The sequence below is a fragment of the Eupeodes corollae genome, unplaced genomic scaffold (genome assembly GCF_945859685.1).
Source record: "Eupeodes corollae unplaced genomic scaffold, idEupCoro1.1 scaffold_815, whole genome shotgun sequence".
Taxonomy (NCBI): domain Eukaryota; kingdom Metazoa; phylum Arthropoda; class Insecta; order Diptera; family Syrphidae; genus Eupeodes; species Eupeodes corollae.
In genome coordinates, this window is record NW_026605783.1 from 15,297 (window position 1) to 22,944 (window position 7,648).

Here is a 7,648-nt window from a genome sequence, read left to right on the forward strand (position 1 = left end):
TTTATTTTATTCTATATTAACCATTTCTGAGTATCCGAGAATATGGAAATATGTAAAGATACTTCCTATCCCTAAGACTTTAAACTGTGCTAACTCAGAAAATAGACCTATTGTTATCCTGCCATTCCTAACTTAAGTCTTCGAAAAACTACTTTTAAAACAAATGCAAGGACAACCAATCCGAGTTTAGTGCAAAAAGAAGCTGTAAAACGAAGCTTTTACTTGTTGTTGATGATATACGCAGAGCGATGGACATGAATCGTGCTACATTCTTAAAATCGTTCAGCACTGTCGATCACTTTATGCTATGCAGGAGTGAAACTCCTGCACTCATACTTATCTAATCGACAAAAATGTTTTGCTGTAGGAAATCAGAAACCTTCACTTCTAACAGTCCCAGCAGGAGTCCCTCAGGGTTCTATTCTTGGAACTCTATTATTTTCACTTTACGTTATTGAGCTTTCTCGACTAGTTAAATCTTGTAAAGTTCATATGTTTGCTGATGACGTCCAATTATACTTGGACACTCCTGTAGATAGCATAAGAAATGCTATTAACAATATTAATGAGGATCTAGTAGTTATACAACAGTGGGCTCTCAAGCATAACCTCATGCTCAATCCAAGAAAATCTAAAACTTTGTGTATTTACAAACGCCCTTGGTAAGTCAAACAAATATCAAAGGATCTTAATTGGCTTATCATGTTTTCTTAACTGGATCATTAACTTCTCTTTAGTGGCTTTTCAAGTGATTTAAAGAGATCTATCAATTGCTACTGCCAAGGTTATTAATGGTTCTTAACCGGCTATTGAATAACTTATTTTTTCAGTGACTCATATACAGCTTATATACTTAAGGACTCTTAATTTTTGTACATGTAAGAATGTTTTGCAAAGGGTTCTTCATACTTATGATTTGTTGGATAGCTTTGGCATACATTATAAATTTTGAAATTAAACAGTGACTCTTATTAAACTACTCGGGGTGTTATAAAGTACAATCTAAGGAAGAAGAACCAACATTGAGAAGCTACACAAATTTTTTCGGCAGGCAGCAAGGTTAAGATTCTTATGATGTATTGTATTGCATTGTTCGGATAAATTATTTTTTTCTTCTTAATTCCAAAAAACATCAAAAAATAAAATTCTTGAGAGAGAATGGTTTTATCTATGTTTGATTAGGCCACATTGTTTGGAATAATGGACGACGACGACGACGAAGACGCACTGAATTTGCATTTTTATTCAATTTCTCTTTTAAGATGAAGAAAGTTCATTGCCAAATAATTTTTTTTTTCAAAAGGTAGTACATACGTATAGATACGAGTATAATAATGATGGAGGTACAAATAAGAAGTGGTTTTCTTTAGGATAAAGTACAAAGAAATTAAAGTCGAGGTTATATATTTTAAAGTCAGATTTTGGCTATCTCTGTTTGTATGTACAATTAATTAGATACAAAATTATATTTATGGTGGTTTTAAATAATTTATTATGGTCGAGGAACATATTTTTTTAAGGGAGTTATGTAAGCTTGAATTACTCCCTATCGGATTCAAAATTTTTTGAGGAACGACCGATGAGAACTCTATCTTAAGAAAGCAGGCAAAATATCCGCATCAAATATGTTACGAGAATTAAAAAAAATATCTCTGAGCAAAAGTGCCATGTGTGTTGTGTTTTGGCAGCAAGGTATGGTCTAACTATTTGATTTGGATGACTAATATGAAAGCATTTCAAAATTCCAACAATTTTCTCAACATGCCATATTTAAGAGCTAAAATATAATAGCTTAGAGGGTTTTTGGTGCATTTCGTGCAGAAATTTAGGAAATTGTTTTAAAACGTTGCTTTTTTCCAAAAACAAAACACACATTTCTTGGTTTCATTTCTATTAATGCGAAGAACGCTAAAAAAATTTTAAAATCTAGAAAATGAGAGAGGATCTGATATGTGAAAACGTCGGGCTTTTTTGACGTAGTTTTTTGGAACTCAATTTCTGGTAGTCTCTTATTACTATTGTACTATCAATCTTCTTCCGCGTATTTTGATCTTTTAAAGGCGTCAACAAAACTTAAAAATTGTAGAGCCAAAAAGGTTTGGTTCTTGAATTTAAGGAAATAGTTGCATTAAAGTACATAATTTCTCTAAAAAAAATAAATTAAAACAAAGTAAGGTGAGTAGACGAATAAGTTGAAAAGAAAAGTTTTGTAGTACTCACAAATTAAACGTTTCAAAGCTTTTATATCAATAAATATGAAACTTTTATTATTAAAATTCGTGTTTGAATCTCAGTTTTAGAGCATTCAAAGCAAATTCACTTTAAAAGTAGATTTATTTATTTTTTTATGATTTTCGAAAATCATTTTAAATTTTGTCTTAAAAATAATTTTGGTATAAGCACGAAATAAAGAGCTTATAACTGCATATATGAACATTTTACATTCAAATTACGTCAAAAAATGTTGTCCGATTTCTGAAATATCGAATTTTGTAAACAAAATTAGTATTTTATTAAAAATAAAAAAAATACATTTTTGATCATAAAAAATCATCATCAATTTGATCATGCACAGAAGGAGAAGAATTTTGAAATCGTTCCATTAGTTCTTGAAAAAACTTAAAAACTAAATAAAGGTTTTTAGAGGGGTACCTTTCTGGAGCAATGCGAAAATATGTTTTTCTCTTAGAAAGAAGCCAAATTAAGAACACAAAATTTAAAGAAAGTTTTAGAAAAATCAAATGTTTGAAAAAAAAATTGTGTGAGGACTGCAGTTATTTTTCGAATTGATGAAATGAAAAAATCGCATTATACTAATCGGCCGAAAATCTTAATTTCAATCAATTGTTTGGACTGTAGGGGATAAGAAAGACAGACAGACCGAAGAAATCGGGGTACCCAATTTTTTCGTAATGTCATATTTGGTTAAAAACTCTAGTTTAAAATTGTTTACTAATGTAAAACTTGCTATATAGTTCCTATATGTCGCAATAAAAATCATTTCAATAATCACTATTTATGTGTGTCAAAAAAATGTAATAATAAAATTGAAGGCGAGTTTAAGGAATTCTAAGGCAACTTAATATAAAATTCATGATCTCTTATTCAAGGTTTCTTCTTAAGAACCGGAATATTTGCTCTCTTTCTTAAAAACAATTCTTATGACAATAATTTAAAGCATGACTAAAGTTTTTTTTAAATTCTAAATTGAACGAAATTCAAAATTTGAATTGTTTTTGACAGCAAACAACTTTTTGGTGAATGTCGTTAAATTACTAATAAATCTTTAAATTATATATTTACCTATACACCTTAACTATAGCTTTTTGGCTCATATGACCCCCCTGGATCGTCAATTGGTCAAAAGTTGATGAATTTGTGCTGTGTTTTTCGAATAGGGCTGAATATCCGATTCATATTATGTTCTTGGTCCAATCTTCAGTTAAAAGTAGTACTTTTAGCAACAAATTTTAAGAAAGTAAAATACAAATGTTGTTTTCATATACAAAAAAAATAAATAATTCAATATATAATGGGGGTCATATCGATTAACGCAATACGATTAGTTTTGAATTGAAGGGAGTTCCTACGAAAAAGCAAACAAATTATCTTCCAGGGGGGTCATGACATCTACGACCCCCTCTTGGATCCGCCATTGTATCCGCTCCAGAGCCTGATTTGATAAACTGTAATGCCCCAACGTTGCTTTCCAAAAGCTTTGTCCATCTCAGATTGCAGCTTTTACCAAAGCACAAGCTTAAAAAAAGAGATTTTAAGCGCTCCCGCTGGTTAAAGACTGAAATAATTACAAGCACTCCTTACAAGGAGGCTGAGTCTAAAGTGGAATCCTCTTGTTATGAAAAAGAAAAACGCCTCAATAAAAAAGAAAACGTCTTCTTCAAACCACATATTTTCCTGATCGTATTCTTCAATATCGGGCAAAAAAAGTCGGTTATCACATGACCATAACGCTCCGAATTGATGGTGACAGTCGTTCCATCGTCGTTTTCGAAGAAATAAGGTCCAATCACACTTCCTGACCGAAGATCACACCAAACAGTGACTTTTCGTGGATGTAATGGCCTCCATTTAATTACTTAAGCGTTCTCAGAAATCCAAGTACGACGATTTTGATTACAAACATACTCACAGAGTAAGAAATGTGCTTCGTCGCTGAAGACAATTTTGTTCGAAAAATCGCTGCCCACCGCCTGTTGTTCAAGAACCCATTCCAAGTATATTCGACGTGACGCGACGTTGTGAATGTTCTCGTCTGGCTTCAGACTTTATATGGATGTAGGTGTAGATCCAAATAAAAAATATTCCATAATGTGCCGTAAGACAGTACTATTTCCTCAGAACGACGAGGAATCGACACATCCGGGTCTTCGGCAAAAATTTCACTTACAGCAGCGATATTTTCAGTGGTACGAGCGAAACTATAAATGTCATGAAGTTTCTTCACAATTTTCCAATTGCTTGCGTAGTTAGACGAATATTTAAACCATATAATCTCCTTCTAAAGCACGCTATGTGGTTGTGGCAGAATCAATATTTTTGGAGTAACCCGTTACTAGAATCGAAACAGCTTCAACACAACATACTTTTCGATATTTTTAACTACGAAAAGATATAATTTGTATATTTTTAAGACCAACCCCGGAGAAGTCAGATTTTTTCAAATGTCATATTTAGAATCAATCAAATTAAAATAAAAACAAAATATTCTTAATACGCAAAAGTGAGCAGCAATTATGTATTTGCGAAAAACAAGCAGGTCTGTAAAGAATAAACATAGCTAATAACTTAATGCAAGTCGAAAAGTTAAAATGTTTGACTTAAATTAAGACGTGTAAATTTGACTTTAACTTTAATATATGTAAAAATTCATTTTTCAAAGTTCTGATTTGAAATTATAAAAAGAGTGAAAGAGTCAGTTGACTTAAGTCAACTCGGCTGCAATCTCTTATACTTTTTAAATTTTTTAATTCTTCCTATGGGAAGACAATCCTTACAATTTTTTAGTCATCCTGTTTTTTCCACTTGTTTAGAAAGAACTCAATACATTTCAATATTCACTCTCAAATATTTATTTTAATTATAAAGGTATTGCAGTAGTGGAATTGATTTCAATTACATTTTACTTTTAAAATCAAAGTTTGTAAGAAGTTAAAATAGATCAACAATATTTGTTTTAAGACACACATAAGTTGAAGTCAACGTATTTCTTTTTTCCCAATATAATTGAGTCAAAACCTGTGTTTTTAGTTGGTTTCATAAGTTTTAGTTTTTTGCAAAAGAAAGTCATTTGATTATTCAAAAAAATTAACTTAAAATCAACAAAAATATTTTGCTTATGAGAAATGAGTTTGATTCCCATATTTATTTTTGATACCAAGATATTTTAGTTGAAAACAAATTTTTACCAGCTTTTCTCTACAGCTTTTATTCCATATACAAAAACTGCTTATTGGTTTTTTCCAAAAGAAAATATCTCATTTTAACAGCAATTTCTTTATAAAAAAATAATATTCATTTCGAGAAGTTAGTTTAGTTTCTACTAATAATGTTTAGTGTTTCTTGTAGATTCTTTATAAGAAAACTATAGATTGGGTTTTTCTTGAAATTTTATCAAATGTTAAAATCAATGGCGCAAAATTTTAGATGATTTAGTACGATGTTAAATCATTTTTAGTATGATACTAGGTTAAAAAAAGAATTTTGATAATTTTAAACGAGTTTAGTATCGTACCATCTTCTTAACATTTTTATAAAGTTAAAATCACCAAATGGCTACTTTATCTTTTTAGTATCGTACTTAATCTGTATGACATATGTCATTTTTCGCAAATGCGACAAAGTGTTTTAAAATTTTTAAATTGTGAAATAAAATTTGTTTATAGATATCATAAAAAGTAAATTAATTTAAAAAGTTTTTGAAGGAAGAAGATTTTGAAATGTTTGAGGATTCAGTGTTGTGTAGGAAAGTTAAAAGTTTTAAAACTCGAGCAAAACCTCTTGAAGAGCTGGACGATGGTGAATTTTACTCCAGGTATAGATTTGATAAAACAACTGTTCGTTTCTTGGTTGAAAATCTTGACATCCAAGACCCAATTACAAACCGTGGGCTACCTATTTCTAAAGATTTGAAAGTTCTAGTAACGTTATACTTTTTTGGAAGAAATGTCCATCAATCTGATGTTGGTAAATAAACTTTTCTATTACTAGTCAACAAACATATAAACATGTACAACTTTTCGAATACTTTAGGAGCATTACATGGAATGGTGCAGTCCACAGTGGAAAAAATAATTAAGAACATCGCAAAAAGAATTGCTTCACTACTTCCACACTTTATAAAGTTCCCATCTTCCCCTGCGAAGCTGAATGACATCAAATCCAGATTTTACAATATCGCCAGGTTCCCAAAAGTCATAGGTACAATCGATTGCTTTTCTGGACAATGCTTGTCTTTATTGTCGCAACCTTAGATACCCTTCTGAGTACCCACAACCACTGCCACCAACCTTCACACCGAAGCCAGCAGTTGTAGGATTGTAGTTGCTTCTGGGTATTGAAGATGCTTCACGGGGAATAGATCTATCGCAGATATTCAATAATTTAATGCACATTTCACTTTAACTTTTTTACTTAACAACAATTCTTTTACCTGGTAGAATAAATTTGTAATATTATTCGGTGTTAATATCCAAAATAGTTGCAACGAACTTAAACTTTAAAGTAAATAAACCACGGCGAGTTATGAAAACAAAATTAATTAAAAAAGAAAATACAAATTCAATGTTGGCACTTTGACATTTGCAAAAATATTAAGGTATGTTTGTTTTGTTTGCTCCACAATCTGTCATTATTTAGATGTGTTCATGTTTTTTTTTAATAAAATGGTTTTAGCATGATACTAGTTAGCAAAATAATAACAAGTGTTTAAAATTAGTGAAAAGTTAGTAGATTACTATGTATATAGTAAATTGTTAACTAGCATCGTGCTAAGGCCTTAATAATAGGTTGTTTACAATTTTGCGACAATATTTTTAATAATATACAATTATTTTGAGAAATTGTATTTGATTGTTGCCAGATTTTCAGGTCGAAAATAAATTTGTATCAACTTTTGGTAGTATTTTTGTTTAGAAACTTCAACGTTGGTTTTCCCTAAAATTTTACCAGATTCAAAAAACGTTCTTCTTCTTCATTTTTTGTTCTCAAAATATGGATCATTATTTTTTTGCCATTTTTTCTTAATTTGCTTAAAGTTGTTTATTAATTTTTATCAAGTCTTAATGTATATTAAATTTGATTGAATTCGATTGTGTTATTGGTTCGCAAAATACTTGGGGTCAATCTTTTCTAAAATTGGTATACTAAAAAAAAAAGAAGCTGGGATGCGACCCACACTGAGAACTTCCCATCCCGTTTGCCAATTTGTCTTGCTTAAAAGTTTGTAGGTTTTCGTGTTATTAAAAAATCTCTATCTATTTTAGTTAACAAGATTTTTAGTCGAAAACCAATTTTTACCAGCATTTTTTAAAAATTTGTATTTCTTATATAAGGGATTGGATGATTGAAATTAATTTGAAGTCAATATATTTTATTGTTCACGAGATATCGAGAACCGAACTTCAATTTT